The 15,835-nt window shown below is 41.3% G+C and overlaps 1 protein-coding gene across 7 annotated transcripts in view; it reads left to right on the top strand.

Annotated features, from left to right (window-relative positions):
• Irf2 (interferon regulatory factor 2) overlaps nucleotides 1–15,835 on the top strand; it is a 100,594-nt gene that overhangs the window by 1,145 nt on the left and 83,614 nt on the right. The window contains exons 1-3 of one of the 7 annotated variants that reach the window (XM_008853568.3): nucleotides 408–544; nucleotides 1,959–2,115; nucleotides 15,080–15,186. The exons of 2 other annotated variants lie outside the window; for them this stretch is intronic. The gene's annotated coding sequence lies outside the window, so the exon portion shown is untranslated. Of the gene's footprint in view, nucleotides 1–407; nucleotides 545–1,958; nucleotides 2,116–15,079; nucleotides 15,187–15,835 lie in introns of those variants that run through there. 4 more of the 7 variants (XM_029556336.1, XM_017803327.2, XM_029556337.1 and 1 more) reach the window with 4 other exon arrangements.

The raw sequence follows: 15,835 nt of genomic DNA, 5'->3' as shown, positions 1-15,835 counted from the left end.
ATCTCGGCCTGGCGCGCTGGGCCTGACCCGCCTCGGCTACGGAGCGGGCGAGGTGGGGGCGGGGAGCCTCCGGGGACCGAGCGGCACCCCGGGCCGGGGTGGGGTGGGGGCCGCGAGCCCTCGGGGTCCCCGGGACGCGCTGGGGACCCGAGTGCCCGCCCCGTGCCCTCCGACCCGCTCCCGGCGCCGGGTGACATTCGCCCGCCGGCCGAACGCGGTTGGTGCAGAGCAGCGGCCGCTACTTCCTTTCCGCCTCGCCGGCCCGGCTCTCCCAGCGAGCGATGCTGGCCGCGGCCAATCGCGGCGCCCGGCCGGTCCCCGCCGCCCGACCTGGGGGACGGCGCCCTGGAGTGGCCCGCCGAGCCTCCACCAGTGCACAGGGCCCCGGCGTCGCTCAGCCGCTCCCGGGAGCGCCCGGCCCGCACCTCCTCTGGGCCTCGGGTCCCGGACCCTTTGCCACCCTCACCCCCTCGCCCCTTAGAAGCAGGAAAGGGAAGGAGGCTGGCAGCATCAGCCGGGAGCGAGGACCGCGCTCGGGCACCAGGTGAGAGGCCGGGGTCAGCCGGTAGAGGCAAGACCGGTGGTGGTCGACTGTAAAGCCGACCCCTGGGGTTGGCAGTCGAGGCTGTCGCGAAGTAGCGAGCTGGCTTGCACTCCCTGCTTGCGTTTGAAACTTGGGGATGTGTCCCGCTCCCTCCTCCCTCCAGTGTGGGCACTGGCTAGTGCTCCTCGTCCTTGGTTATGTCTTTTCAGAGAGGAAAAGTGCTGGCCTTTGCCTTCTGCCACTGGCCTCCCTGTGACTGGGACTCTGGCTGCTCTTGATGAATGGCTCCGGAGGGTGGAGGATAGTTACATTTCCTGTTGAGGATTTTCAGGAATCGCCGAGGTTGCCTGCAAGCCTGCAGTCATTTATTAGTTTTTACGTCGACTGCAAATAACATTTGAAGTTAGCAGCTTGCGCTTCTGGTGCTTAAGGGCAGGTGCAGGCAGGGGTCTGGAAACAGGCTGTGTGTACAGAAGGTGGAAGGCTTGATGGCAGACAGAGAGGTACACAGCTTGGCCAGGGCAGAGCTCCAAATGTGACTGTTTAACTTAGTCACTCACACAAGTTCAGGATTCTCTGATTTTCCCGTTCGTCCCCCCCCCCCTATTTTGGATAGTGGCACAAAAAGAGAAACTTAAAGAATCCTGGAAACAGTCTTTCCTACGACCGGTCCAAGCAAACGGAATATTTAGGACTTGGCAACTAGGGGGTAACTTGGAACATCTATTGATTGATGGGGCAAAGTCCAGAATTTCAGTATAATTAGTGAATGATTATCATTTACAGCCTCCTTTGTTGTGTAAGAAGTTAGATTTTGGCCTGCTCTTAGAGCCAAGAGATCCTGTCTGTTATGATTTGTAATTGCTTCTTAAAATTAAACATTTACATATTTAATTCTCAATGAATTGTCTTTTTTTTCTGCTGACCTTCAAAAATTAGGAATAATTCCACATGTTTCAGACTGATTTACCTGTAAAAATGTCATTTTTATTAAAAACTGAGGGTTTGTAGTCAAATTGGAAGCAAATTAAGGTAAAGGAGGGTTTGCCATAAAGTCTTGAAAGCTCTGTGAACTATGACCCTGCTTTTCCCACCTCCTGAAATACTTGGTTAGGCAAATATTTATTATAACAGAACTAGTGAAGGCTGTTTAAACTTGGTGGTGGAAGACTTGAAACTTTGGATAGTGAACATTTAATATATATCAGTTTCCTCAAGTTACTGGAGGGCACTACATTTTTATTTTTAGCATTATTTAGTAAAAGCTGTGCTGTTCTGGAGGATTTTCAGTTAATTTTCTTTTGATATTGAGCAAATTACTGAACTGTAAATAGGATATCTGGGTCACAGTTCTCTTATCTGCCTTTTACCAAACAGACTTAAAGTAATGAAGATAATTTATTTATACATTTAGCAAACATTTGTGGAACAGCAACTGTGTGCCAGACACAGTGCTAGGCTCTGTGGATTCAACTGAAACCAAAAGGACCATCTCCTCACATTCTACAAAGGTTGCATTCTAGCTGTGAACTGACAACAACCAAAAATAAATATAGTCATTACTTTTGGGGGTAAGTCTAAGGAAGGTAATCTATTTTGCTTATATGGTTTTATTTGGGAACAATTGTAATACTGTGTATGGAAGAACATTGTGTAAGTTACAGCAACCCACAAATGTGTCAGGCTTTAACTTTCTAAGTTCTATTAAATTGTTGTTCTTAAGGCTTAAAAAAAAAAATCCAGAGAGCTGAGAGTGGTGGCACACACTTAGAATCCCAACATTAGAAGGTGAAAATAATCAGGAAAAGCATGATTTCAAGGCCAGCCTGAGCTATAGAGTGAGACCCTGTCTTTAAAAAAAAAAGTGCGGAGCCGCAGTTAGGAATTTTACTTCTGTAAAATTACTTTACTAAGTAATAGTGAGGAGTTAAATATGGGATAATTATATGTAAAGCATCAAGAAAATATTTAACAGTGAAATATGTCTGTGAAATCTTCTTTTGTGGCAGAAGAAAAGTTAAATGGTATCTATGGAGGCCATGATATAGGAAGAAGTGATTGGTTAAGTATATTTTCCCCTTTTAATTTTTAAAAATCTCTTTACTGTTATGAACTCACAAATAAATACATCACACAGTTAGATTAACACAGCCACTCAAACAGTCACTTGCCCAGTCCCAAACTGTGCATCTCAGTGAATGTCTGTATAGCTAGAATGGCTATTCTGAAGCTGGGGAGCTTCACTTAGGGTTTTACACTTTCACTATCAACTGCATTTTATGTACTTATCCACCACACAAAAAAAAAAATGACAGAGTTGAAACTAGAAAAACAATTTTTAGCTTTATATCTTCCTTCATGACTCATGTGTCCTTTTGCCTGCATTTTGTCCTTCCTCATTACCTTATATTACCCTATTTTGGTTGCCTTTCTAAATGTTATACTACACCCACACTTACAGCTGTTTACATATCTATACATTGTAGAAGGAGATCCACATATGAGGGAGAAGATGTTTTGCCATTTTGTAATAGATAAAGTAGACCTCAGGTCTTACTGTGCTTTGGTCTGAATTTTTATCATCATTGTGTCTGTTTACCCATCCCACACAGCACAAATTGCTGTGAATTAACATTTACTATTAATTAACAATAAAACCAATTCTTTTTATCTGTGTGGCAACCAGTGTTCCTTCCTCCAAGGGACTGGAGATGAGGAGGACTTTCTATCTCTGCCTGCCCTATTCGTGCCCTGTTTTTTGACTACTGTAGATTGTATTTCATTTAGAATGTCACCTTAATGCATTAAGGACTGAACTGAGTCGTTCTTATGGTGAGCATGGTAGCCTCTAGAAAAGTCAACTAAGGAGGTTTGATTAAGCTTTGATTTAGCTACAAAAGAATAATAAATTATAGGTGCTAGATTTAAATCTGAAGCCATTATTTTTAAACAAAATACCAAGGAAGACACACAGCCCAGAAATACATCCCCTGGGCAGCTGATGCCCACTAGTAGCCTTGTCCTGAAGTTTCCTCGAGGCCCTTTCTAGATTCAGAACAAGAAGCCAGTCTGTGATCTCCAGCCTTTGACCATCAGGGAACCCTTTAAGTTGATTCTATCCTTTATAAGGTCCATCTTTGTATAGTCTTTCTGAAACAAACTATTCACTGAGGAAGCCTTCATGTACCTGTTTTTTGCTACTCAAACACCTGTGACTTCCCCTGGTTCACTTGAGAAAGCGAGTCTCATCAAGTCTAAGTAATCCCATTCTACCCAAACATGGAGAGACCTGGTGTGCTGATACTCTGGGCAGGTCCATGTTAAACTCACAGTCCCGAGTTACCGAACCAACAGAGGACTTTACCACAGAATTTTGAGTTCTACTGGGGATCCAGGAACACCATGCAATTACTTTAAGTAAATAGTTAAAGGTAGTAATCCATAAACTTGTTCATCAAATATTTGTGGACAACTGATGATGTATAGTGCTCTGTACGGAGGAAGGTGCATAGGCTCAGAAGCCTGAAATTCACTATATATTATGCATATATACATATATAATTTATATGCATATAAATACATATTACATATATACAGATCATTTTATTTCAAGATCTATGCATATATAATGACCAAAATTACTTTTTTTGAATTACTTTATTTCAAACAATATAAATATACACATATATGTATGTGTGTATATATACATAGACATACAGACACACACACACATTCATATGTATGTGTCCTGGATTGAACTCAGGGCCTTTAGCATACTAAACAAGTACTCTGTCTCTAAGCTACACCCCAAGCTTTGGAGTGGACTTTTAGCTCTTTTGCTAACTCTTCAGTCCCTTCCCTTTGGGACCTTAATTTCTATAAAATGTGGCCAGCTAGTCCTGCCATCCTTAGAGAATGTTTGTTATTAAATGATGCCAGGAAGGGAACTTTCAGAAACCATTGAGAATCCTTTTGATTTTAGGATTCACTGCAATATCTTTCTCTCCATGCCTCTGTGCCCTGCCCCCATTATAAGCCTCTTGTTTTCCAGTATGTGCCAGATCTCTAACCCCAGCCTCCCTCAGTTGGGCCAGGCAAAGTAAAGAACTACTAAGTCAAGGATCTCTTCCCAGGGAAAGTCTTTGATCTTGACCTTGGCTGAGAGGCCATGCCAAGCAAACAAGCGAGCAAGCAAAGGAACTTTTTTCCACATTGTACATACTGCTTTGAATAGGGATCACTCTGTGTTGGTGCTGTCCATGTTAACCTTGCTTGCCGTATCAAAATGGTATTGATGTCATGGTTGTGCTACTTTGATTTTCCCATTTTAGTTTCATCTTAAAAAATATTTTATTTGTTTATTTTCATTTCATGTGCGTGAGTGTATTGCCTGCATGTATGTAAGTGCACCTGTGTCATGCAGTGCCTGTGGAGGTCAGAAGGGAGTGTTGGGATCCCCTGGAACTGGAGTTACAGATGGTTGTTAGCCACCATGTGGGTGCTGGGAATCAAACCTGGGTCCTCTGCAAGAGCAGTCAATGCTCTTAACCACTGAACCATCTCTCCAGCCTGACTTTTCAATTTTAAAGAGTCTAGGAAGACAATATTGTAGGATGTTGGGGTTTTTTTGTGTGTGTCTGTGTGGGAAGGTCACAAAGAGTCATGATGGTTTTTTTTTTTTTTTTTTTTAAATTCTGTATTGTTTTGTTTCTCTTCTGGCTTATAGTCTGTTTTATCAGCTCAGTATGCAGCTCTGATAAGCCATAAAGAACTAGAGTTGAGCTAAGAATCTCTCCATATTAGAAACAGAGAGCTCTTGCAGGTCTTTTGAAGCATTTTTTTTTTCCCCAAGGGCCCAACCAATGTAGTTGAACAAAGATCTTAATTTAAGATTTTGTGTGATAAAAGCCTGTCCAGTTTTCATTAAACAAACATTTTTTGAGAGTTAAGTACTTCCCATGTAATTTTCATAAATAATTACTTTCAAGTGTACTTAGCAATCTGTGGCTATCTGTGTAACAGCATCTGATACTCACATACTTAATGTGATCAAAGGAAAGTGAATTTACATTGTAACTTGCTCTTATTGAGCTTTTGACTGTGTTTTGTGGAAGATCCAAAGAAGTCCTTTGTAGATAGAAGAGGCTGTCTTGTACCCATGAGTGAGATTTACCCCCATTCCATTTGATCAGCATTTTGAGTGAGGAGCCATGTACAAATTGCTTTATTTTAGTTAACATCCTGTTACTTTTAATTTTTCTCCTTATCCTAGATTTACTAAAGATGAGAAAAGGTAGAGCAGTGAGAAGAGTATCCTAACACCTACATGTGGAGCTAGTAGGCTGGTGGAATTGGAGGGTGTGACCAAGGGAGACTTGATAGATAGGGCGATGGAGAGAGAATTAGGTGAAAGCTGAAAGGCGACCAGGCAGGTAGAATGGCTGTCTATGCATCAGCACATCTGGCTTGAAAGTTTAACTTTTTAAAGACTTTAAGCATATACCACTAAGTTAAATTTCAGAAAATCTTTCGGCGTAAAGCCCTAACTAGATTATGGAACTAAAGGATGGAAGGGGAGCAAGTTGGTAGTTAGTTAATACTCAAGGGTCAGTTGAAAAACTGAAGATTCCTCTGCTTTTGTCTTTGGAGTTAGACCTTTTAAAAAAATTATTAATTCTTTGAGAATTTCATACCGTGTATGTTGATCATACTCACCATGACTCTTTCCTCTAATTCTTTCCAGATCGACCCCCTTCTCCTTACCCATCCCAACTTCATGTCTTTTTTTTTTCTTCTGTTTTCTTTTGTAAAATAGGGACTAGACCTTTTTATCCCAGTGAGGATAGAATTGGATGGGGAAAGGCAGAAGCTGACTTTATGCAAGTTAACGTGGACCCATAGGTGACTGTCACTTGGGCATGGTTGAAGTTGCCTTAGGTACTGGTGTTGAAGTACAGTTTGGGGATGGAGGGACTGATACCCATAATGCAAGGTCCCAGGCTTAAGCTTAAATTGCCCTAGAGACAATCATGGCAGCAAGAGGAAGATGCAGGACAATACAGTACATCAGACACACTGTATTAGCTTTCTTGGGCCACCCTCCCTGTTTTAATTTTGTCAGATCACAGGGGTACATATAGAATCAGGAAACCAGAATGGTCAGTTGTGCTTTCTTTCTTTTTTTATTAATTTAAAATTTTTTTGTGTGATCATCATACATGAGTATAGTCTTTGCACCATTTCCATTCCTCCCAGTCCCCCTCCAACTCCTCTGCCCTCGTATCTTTCTTATAAATGGCTCAGGTGAAGATTGAACTGTGAGTGTTGTGATTGGGCACCACAGGTCACTCACTGTTGGAAAACTTAGTACTTTGCAATGTAGTTGAGATTTTACACTGAGAGAAACTTTCTGTAATTACTTTAGTGGTATATGCTTAAAGTCTTTAAAATGTCAAGCTTTCAAGTCAGACTTGGTAGTGCATGGTAGTGCCTGCCATCCTAATACCTGGAAGAATGAGGCAGGAGGATTGTTGCAAATTTGAGGCCAGCTTGGGTTACATAGTTCTAGGCTAGTTTGGGATATATAGTGAGACTTTGTCTCAAAGCATAAAACAAAACAAACATCAACAGAAACAAACAAGACTTAAACTTTATGTTCCAATAAACAGGCTTCTAAGAACTTACTTCCTTGAAGTAACTAGAGGTTAGAACAAAGATTTACATATAAAGATGTTTATTGAATTGGCTTTTGTTACATGGAAACTTGAAAACAATCTGAATATCCAGCAAGAGAAATACATATAAATTATGGTACGTCCAGAGAATAGGTAGTTTATAAAATTTTAATTTTTGGATAGCATTTAATGATGAAAATATTTATGACATATGTTGGTTGGGTGGGAAAAAAGTTATGAAATTGTGCCCCTAGTCTAAAATTGTGTATTTTGTTTATGCAATGTTAAAAATGCTGGGAAAACATTTTAAAAGTTTTTTTGATTGAATTGTGCAAATTTCATACAATATATTTTTATCATATTTAGACCCTCTCTCCCTTATCTGCACCCCTGTACCACCTCCCACACCTGATTTCATGCACTCCATTACACACACACACACACACACACACACACACACACACATGCACAATTTTTTTAAGGCCTATTGAGTAAAAATTGTGTCCCAAAGTGTCCTTTGATTTGGGTCCATCCACTCGAGCCTGGTTAGCCTATCCAGTGTTACACCTTTAAAGAAAACCAACTCTCCCTCTCCCAGCAGCTATCAGTTGCTAATACTTCCTCAGCTAGGATTGGGGTTTCCTATCCACTTCCCCACTTCTTTGCTGGGATTTTTGTCTGGCTTGAGCTTATGTGGGACTTGTGCATGCTGTCACTGCTGCTGTGAGTTCATATGAGTAACCGCCTAGCTGTCTAGAAAACTCTGTTTTCTTGTGGTCATCCACCACCTTTGGTTCTTACAATCTTTCTGCCCCCTCTTCTGTAACCATCCCTGAACCTTGGGAGGCAGAAGTTTGATATAGGTGTCCTATTCAAGGATAAGCACTCTGTAGTCTTTCATTCTCTGCACATTGGCCAGTTGTGGGTCTCTGCATTAATCACCATCTGCTGCATCAGGAAGCTTCTGTTGAGAGTTGAGAGATGCATTAATCTCTGAATATAATAAGTCATTAGGAGCTGGTTTAATACTATGTCTATTTAGCAGAATGATATTAGTAGGCTCTCCCCTATAACCTGTGGCCTGTTTAGCCGCAGGTTCCTAGGTCTGGTATCAGTGTTAGGTATGGGTTCTATCCTGTGAAGTAGATCTCAAATCGAATAAGAAAGTGGTTGGTTATTCCAACAACTTTCATGCCAAAAGGGCACCAGTGGGTTTATCTTGTCAGGCCAGTTGTTGTTGTAGTTTGTAGGATTCTCAGCTGGGCAAGGTCCATGTTCACCTCTTCTGGTAGCATGTACAGTACTTTTCAGCACTATGAAAGCTGATCAGTAGAGAGGAAGCTTTGAGTCAGCACCAGCTTGATTTCTCCTTATTTGTTCTACAATTCATGTATGTGATGCCTTCAGCAATATGATTTTACTGTTAATTTCTGGCGGGTAACCAAGAGCAGGGGCAATGACCACTCTTGTTTGAGGGTCCATGGGACCGCTGGTCAATAGCTTCAAAAGGAGGAGTCCATGCCTGAAATTGAACTTTTTCTTTGCTAACCTATGGTGTCTAGTAGGTACAATATCCCCTTGTTACAGGGTAACTCCTTTTAATCTCTTTTCATATTGCATATATGTATACATTAAGAAGCTTCTATAGAGGTAGGTTTCCACATGGCTTTTCCTAAAGGCCTTTTGTGTTATTTATGCCTTCCCATACTCCCTCCTCTACCCTGCCCTCCCATTCCCCACCCCATTTACCTCTCCCTACTCTATTATTCCCACTTCTTCCTTTATATTACTCCCTTCCCATAAAACCCCTCCTCCTATGGCTATTTTACTAGTTTCCTAACCTCTGTAGATTTTCCAATCAAAATACTTCCTTTATGAATATAGAGTTATTTTTGCATTATGATGGAGCTAGGGTTGGGTGTAACCATTTACTAGTTTAGAGACTAAAGGACAAAACCGAAAAGGAAGGAAGAAAAAAAAAAAAAGAAAAAGAATTGGTTAGGACAATACTATCTAGTACAAATACAATGTAAGTCATGTGTTTATTTCCTATTTTTAGTACCTATATTAGAAAAGTAAAAAGAAACAAGTAAAATAATTTTAATAATAAAATCTGTTTAACCCATTATTTCCAAAAATGTTAGCATTTCAATATCATTAGCACAAAAACTTTACATTCCTTTTTCATACTAAGCCTTCAAAACCCAGTATGTCACTTTTTAGCCTGTCCCATGTCTTAATTCAACCTAGCTACATTCTAAGTGTTCAGCATACACATGTGGCTAGCCACCATATTAGATGGTGCAGGACAAGGAAATGAAGAAAGACACAAAGAGCGGGGCTGGGGAGATGGTACCTTCTACACCAGCATGAAGACCTGAGTTTGATCCTTAGCACTTATGTAAAAAGCCAGATATGGTGGACACACAGTTGTAATCCCAGCACTGGGGAGGCAGAGACTGGAGGATCCCTGCCAGTAAGAGGCTAAAAGGCAGCCAGCACCCGAGAAAGGATGCCCAAGGATCCCTGATCTAGATATACCAAGGAACAGGGACAGGAATGGGCAGGGGCAGGGATGGGGCAGTGACAGGGACAGGGGAAGGGACAGGGGCAGGGACAGGGACAGGGGCAGGGGCAGGGCAGGGACAGGGGCAGGGGCAGGGACAGGGGCAGGGGCAGGGCAGGGACAGGGACAGGGGAAGGGACGGGGCAGGGACAGGGATGGGGCAGGGACAGGGACAGGGACAGGGACAGAGGCAGGGACAGGGAGAAATACCTGGGACAGTTTAAATTGGGATTTAGTCCTGAAAGCCTGAAAGAAAGCAGGCAGAGTGGTCTGCTTTAGTCAGAACTGCATCTCCTTTTGCCTCTCCTTATAAGCCTTAGTTGATTTCTTCAGCTGAAAACAAAACAAAACAAAATATTCTGAATTCCTTCAGAAGCAGCACAGGACATGCACTGTTCCTATGCCACTAACTGTATATCTTGAGTGTTTGCTAGCCTCTTGGTGTGTTGTGAAAACCTTTGGTTATTTAAAGTTTTTCATTTCGCCTCTGTGGTACGTTATTTGAGAGCCAGGATCATGTGTTTCTTTGCATTCCTCACTGATACTTGATACACAGTAAGAACTAGATAAATATTTGTTGCTTTGATTTTCACTTTAAAGCAAAGGATAGCTCAGAAGGCTGAAATTCAGCTCAGAAGGGATAGCACAGGTCTGCTTTGTGGTAGAAACATAATGGTATATGTATGGAGCACGCAGGCATTGGGTCTCGTCAACTTGCATGGGGACTTGTCACTATGTATTTGAAGTTCAGTACCTAGAAGGTCAAAAGTTATTTGGCTTTTCTCCTTTGTACTCAGACTTTTAAAAAGAATCTGGCATTTCAGTCCCAGTGGTGAGACTTATACCTTCGTGTGTACATAAATATATTTTGTGACAAACTGGAGGTAGGCATTTGAGAGCTGCTACTTTCTCTGTGGGTTCTCGATTAACTGTACCTCTGTTATTGTTATTAACAAACACTTTGAGCTTGTAACATGTGCAGTGAAATTGTTTTGATATCAAGTGCAGTATTTTGTGGCTGCCTTCATTTGTTCCCTTTGACTATAATTGTTGGGCTGAAGTGACAGACCTGTCCACAGAGCCAAGGCAATTTATTTTTACTGAAGCCAACCTCAGAAGTGCTTAGGTAGCTTTCTGCTGCAAGATTAAATGCGACCTTCATGGAATCATGTTAGCCAGGCCAACAGCTAGAAAAATAAAGACTAAACCAAACCTTTAGCAACAAAATTCCCAGCTGCTCAGTGGGGCAGAGCTTTCCTGATTACTTTCTTCCAATAAAAACACTGCAGATTAGTTTTAAGTGAATTCTAGTCAGTTTAGGGATTTGCAACTGACAGAAAAACAGGAAACCATAATCTCACATTAAAATAATAATCAAGAAGGCAAATCTGTATTGACTCTTTCTTGGGATGTTGGGATTTTTGCTTTATGGAGAATTTAACTTCTATGTACTGTTGAGCTCACCTTTTAAGTTAAGGACCTTTAAGCAGGAAGGAAGAGCTGGAACAGGGAAGTCAGACATGAGGCTTGTCCCAAGGTCATGCACCTGGGAATGTGGGATATCCTGGGTCTCCCAAGAACCCACCATGCTACTGCTCCCCTTTCTTTTCTCCATTGTAGAGTGAAGGTGGAAACTTGGGGAGTCAGCAAAGGAGGTGCCAGTAGGGGATGTAGATGAACTGCCCTTCCACTTTGGGGTGTGGTCATACTGATGTACATTTAGGGTGCGTTGAAAATATTGTAGGAGAGGACTTGCTCTGTACAGGAGGCTTAAAATGTATCATAACATTTTTTAGAGTTCTTTTACATTAAAAAGTATTTATTTTCATTTTACGTGTATGAATGTTTTGCCTGCATGTATGTAAGTGCACCATATGTGTGCAGTCCACACATTGGGTCCCCTGGAACTGGAATTAGGGACGGTTGTTATCTTCCATGTCAGTGCTGGGAACCAAATATGGGTCCTCTGCAAGAGCAGCCACTGCTCTTAATCATGAATCATCTCTCCAGGCCGCTTGTTTTGTTTTTTTGAGACAGGGTCTTGCTATGTAGCCCTGGATGGCCTGGAACTCACTGTGTAGACCAGGCTGGCTTTGAACTCAACAGAGATCTACTTGCCTCTGTCTCCCGAGTGCTGGGATTAAAGACATATACCACCATTCCTGGCCTATTTTTTGTAATTCTTGAAAGGTTACAATTTGGTAGACATGATGTAGGAGGGCACTCAACAGAAACAGCTGATTGTTTTGATATTCAGTGAGTCATTTAGTTGGGTGTTTATGCAGCACTAAGTGAAGAGGGAGATATAACAGGGAAGAAAAGTGATGCGGTTGGATTTGAGTTAGGTAGGTGTCTGAATGACCTGCATTCCCCACTGTTAGGAACCCAAGCCATCCACACAGGGAAAACAGCATCACACATTAGGCAACTAAAAAGATGGTTCCAGCAGCCACAATACATTGCCTATGAATCCCTGGGCTACACCAATTTATTACATCTAGTCAGGGAAGCCACAGTGAGCATGGGACAGCCTTTTGATCAAGTGTATATATCTTGTTTAAAAAAACTAGATTCTTAGTACATTTAAAACAGGCATAAAACCATATGCTGTTTTGTTGGTGGTGGCATTTTCCCATGATCTTTCCACATGCAGCTGCAGTGTGTTGAGCTACTGTCTGGTGCCTTTTGTCACCAAGGAAAACTGATGTGGCTAAGGCTTGATAGTTTCTGCACTCTCTACTTCCCTTTCCCTTGGGGTAGATGGTGTTACAACCCTGAATAAGTGCTCCTGCTCTAAGTTCCTCCCCTAAGGCTTATGTGGAGAGAACTTAGTTCTTCTTGTGATTAGTGGAGCTTTCTTCTCAGATGGCTTGAAAGGACATCACTATGAAATTGGCCTTTACTTAATTTAAAAATGCATTATTGCCGTTTTATCTTAGTGTGGGGTGTGTGTGTGTGTGTGTGTGTGTGTGTGTGTGTGTGTGTGTGTTTGGCTATAATGACTACTTTAAGTTACCTGAATTAAGAATGATTACCATTCATCAGAGAGAGAGAGAGAGAGAGAGAGAGAGAGAGAAACTGAAGAAAACAATGATAGCAAGTGCTGACTTAATAAATGCATGCCTAGTCATTCTGTTTTTTAATCGTGAAATTTACATAATAAAATTTGCCCTTGCAATCATCTTTAAGTGGACAGTTCAGTAGTGTTAAGTTCATTTACAATGTTGGGTAACAATCACCCACTAATCATTTCCAGGCTTTTTTAAAAAATTCATCTCAACCAGAAACTCTGTTCACATTTAACAGTAACTCCATTTTCCTCAGCCCTGGAAACTACATTCTACTTTCTGCCTCAGTGAATTTGACTACTCACATTAGCAGAATCATATAGTATTTGGCCTTTTCTTTCTGACTTACCTCACTTAGCAGAATATTTTCCTGGTTCATCTGTGCTCTACCATGTGTCAGAATTCATCCCTTTTTAAGACTGTTCCCACATTTAGTTAATACATACCTCTATCACCAGACACTGGGGTTATTACCTTTGGGATACTATAATGATGCTATGAACATTGTTGTAAAATACTGGTTGGAGGCCTTGCAATTCTTTCAATCCAGTGAAACTGCCAGGTGATAATGGTAATTCTATGCTTAACATTTTGAAGAGCCACCAAACTATTTTCCACATTTTCACATTCCCAACAAAAATACACAAGGGTTCCATTTTCTTTACACCTTTACCAGCATCTGTGATTTTTTTCTTTTTGTCTTTTTGAGACAGGGTCTCCCTATAGCCCCAGCTGTCCTGGAACTCCCTGTGTAGACCAGGCTGGCCTCCATCTCACAGAGATTGGCCTGCCTCTGCCTCCTGAATGCTGGAATTAAGGCTTGTCTACCATGCCTGGCTTGTCCTTTGTTACTTTTGATAAGAGTTGTCCTAATAGATGTGAGGGATATCTCATTATGGGTTTTTATTCGACTTTTCCTAATTACTATAGTGAGACAGAACATCTTTTCATGAGGAAAAATGTCTACCCAAGTCCTGTGCCTAATTTTAAATTGCTTGCTTTTTGGGTGTTGAACTGTTGGGTCAAATCATTCTTTTGGTAGGTTCCAAGACAACATTAGTATGATCTAAAATGTAACCCCAAATCTCTATTCTGAAGATTATGTATAGTATTATCAAATTTTTGAGCTGCTATAAAGGTTGATAAAATGCACTTTGGGGAATTAAGTTACTCCTGAATGAGATACATCTGAGTGCATTGGTAAATGAAAAACCAGATAAAAATACAATTGGAAGTTTCTCCAGTGATTGTAGTCTGTCTTGCTGAAATTAAGTTCAGTTAATTAAACTATTAATTAAAATATTATTTGAATTGTGTAGTAAGTGATTTTTTATATTAGATTTTAAATCCTAAAATTTCTATTAAGGGAAAGATATCAGGGTTGAATGTGGATATGAATTAACTATAGCCAGCCTTTGCTTGTTAGGTAGCTGCTTGAGCGTGGTAAACAAGAGCACTGGGCTGAGGCTCAGCACTTCCTCAGTATCTCAGGTCAAAGGTAAGGCAGACAGCCTCAGAATAGCAATTAGGGGCTTAGGATACGCTTCTCAGAAGTGGATCAATACTACTACTTGGATGGGAAGAATTTATTGCCATAATAAGAAATCAGTTAAGTAAATAAAAGCATTTGAGTATTTGTTGTGAATTATCAAAAGAATGCAGAACCTCTTGTTTCTGAGATGGTGTCAGCATGAAATCCAGGCTGGCCTCAACCTTGTGGTCCTAACTTGTGATCCTCCCCCTTCAGCCTCACCTTGCAGGTGTATACCACCATGCTCGGATCCAGAATGAGGAAAATTGTATTTTAGTTTTTCACAAGAGCTAGAGTAGTTGAAGAAACTGAGTGAAATATCAGTTATATCACAGCAAATTTGTTGTTGACTTACTTTTATGGCCTGCAAAAATTTTTCATTTAAAGCATTCCTTGTGAAAAGTTGATTGTATTGAATGACATAGCTTGGCAAGCTAACATGAATTATAATTAGAAATGAACTGAAAAATAATTAATAAGAAGATACTCTATATCATCTTTGCCATAATGTGACATAGTAAAAGGAGTTGCAAAACTTTATTCCTTTTAGGCCTGGGGCAAAGCTTTTTTTTAAAATCCTTAAAATTAGCTGTGAGTACTGTGAAAACAAACACGGTAGTGATGAATTAGGTTGAAGACTTTTCTGCAAACAGATGCTTTAAATAAAACTCTCACTGGAATCCGTTCCTTCAACAGATGCCTTTGAACAGCTGTGTGTGACGCACTGCGCTGGGAAGATGTAAAATTGAAAATTTCCCATCTATATTCTCCAAGACCTTGTAGTTCAGTGAGAGAGACAGCAGGTAAATAACCATCTGCGGTGACAAAATGAAGGGAAATATGGGCATCAGAGAAGCATAGCAAGAAAAGGCTAAGGCAGGGGAGAGGAAGGAGCTCTGAACTTGGGGTGTGTTTTAATCCCAAATGAGATTCTGGAATGAGAGAGACAGCGTCACCTGGTAGCTAATGGTAGACCAGCAACAGCAAAGAGAGACAAGGGACGGTGCATTCCCTGTGCTCTGGGTGCCCGGAGAGCCGTCTGCGTGACTGGAGCAGTGGGGTCAGTGGGAAGTGTCATGACCAGCACCTGGTGGCCACGTACACCTGATTCATGGCATGCATTCTTATGTTTCCCAGTTAGGAAAGGTTTTGCTCTGGCATTAGACTAGATAGTTTTCTGAGGGAAGATTATCAAGGTTTTGAAATATTTTCTCCTTTACTAAGGATTTGGAATATTTTCCCCATTTCAGAAAATGATAATGACTGTTCGAAGCAGAGTGTGACAGAGTTCTGCACCTGGGATGTGTGAGAGAAACTATGAGTGTGTGTGTGTGTGTGTGTGTGTGTGTGTGTGTGTGTGTGATCTGCAGACTTGATGGGCATTGCAAAAAGGACTGGATCATGCCTTTGATAATCAGGCATGTCTTTATGATCCTTCTCCCCTCCCTCCCT

This window comes from Nannospalax galili, unplaced genomic scaffold (genome assembly GCF_000622305.1).
Source record: "Nannospalax galili isolate Female #2095 unplaced genomic scaffold, S.galili_v1.0 scaffold46, whole genome shotgun sequence".
Taxonomy (NCBI): Eukaryota; Metazoa; Chordata; class Mammalia; order Rodentia; family Spalacidae; genus Nannospalax; species Nannospalax galili.
Note: the sequence above shows the minus strand (reverse complement) of the source record. Positions and strands in the feature narration are given on the sequence as shown.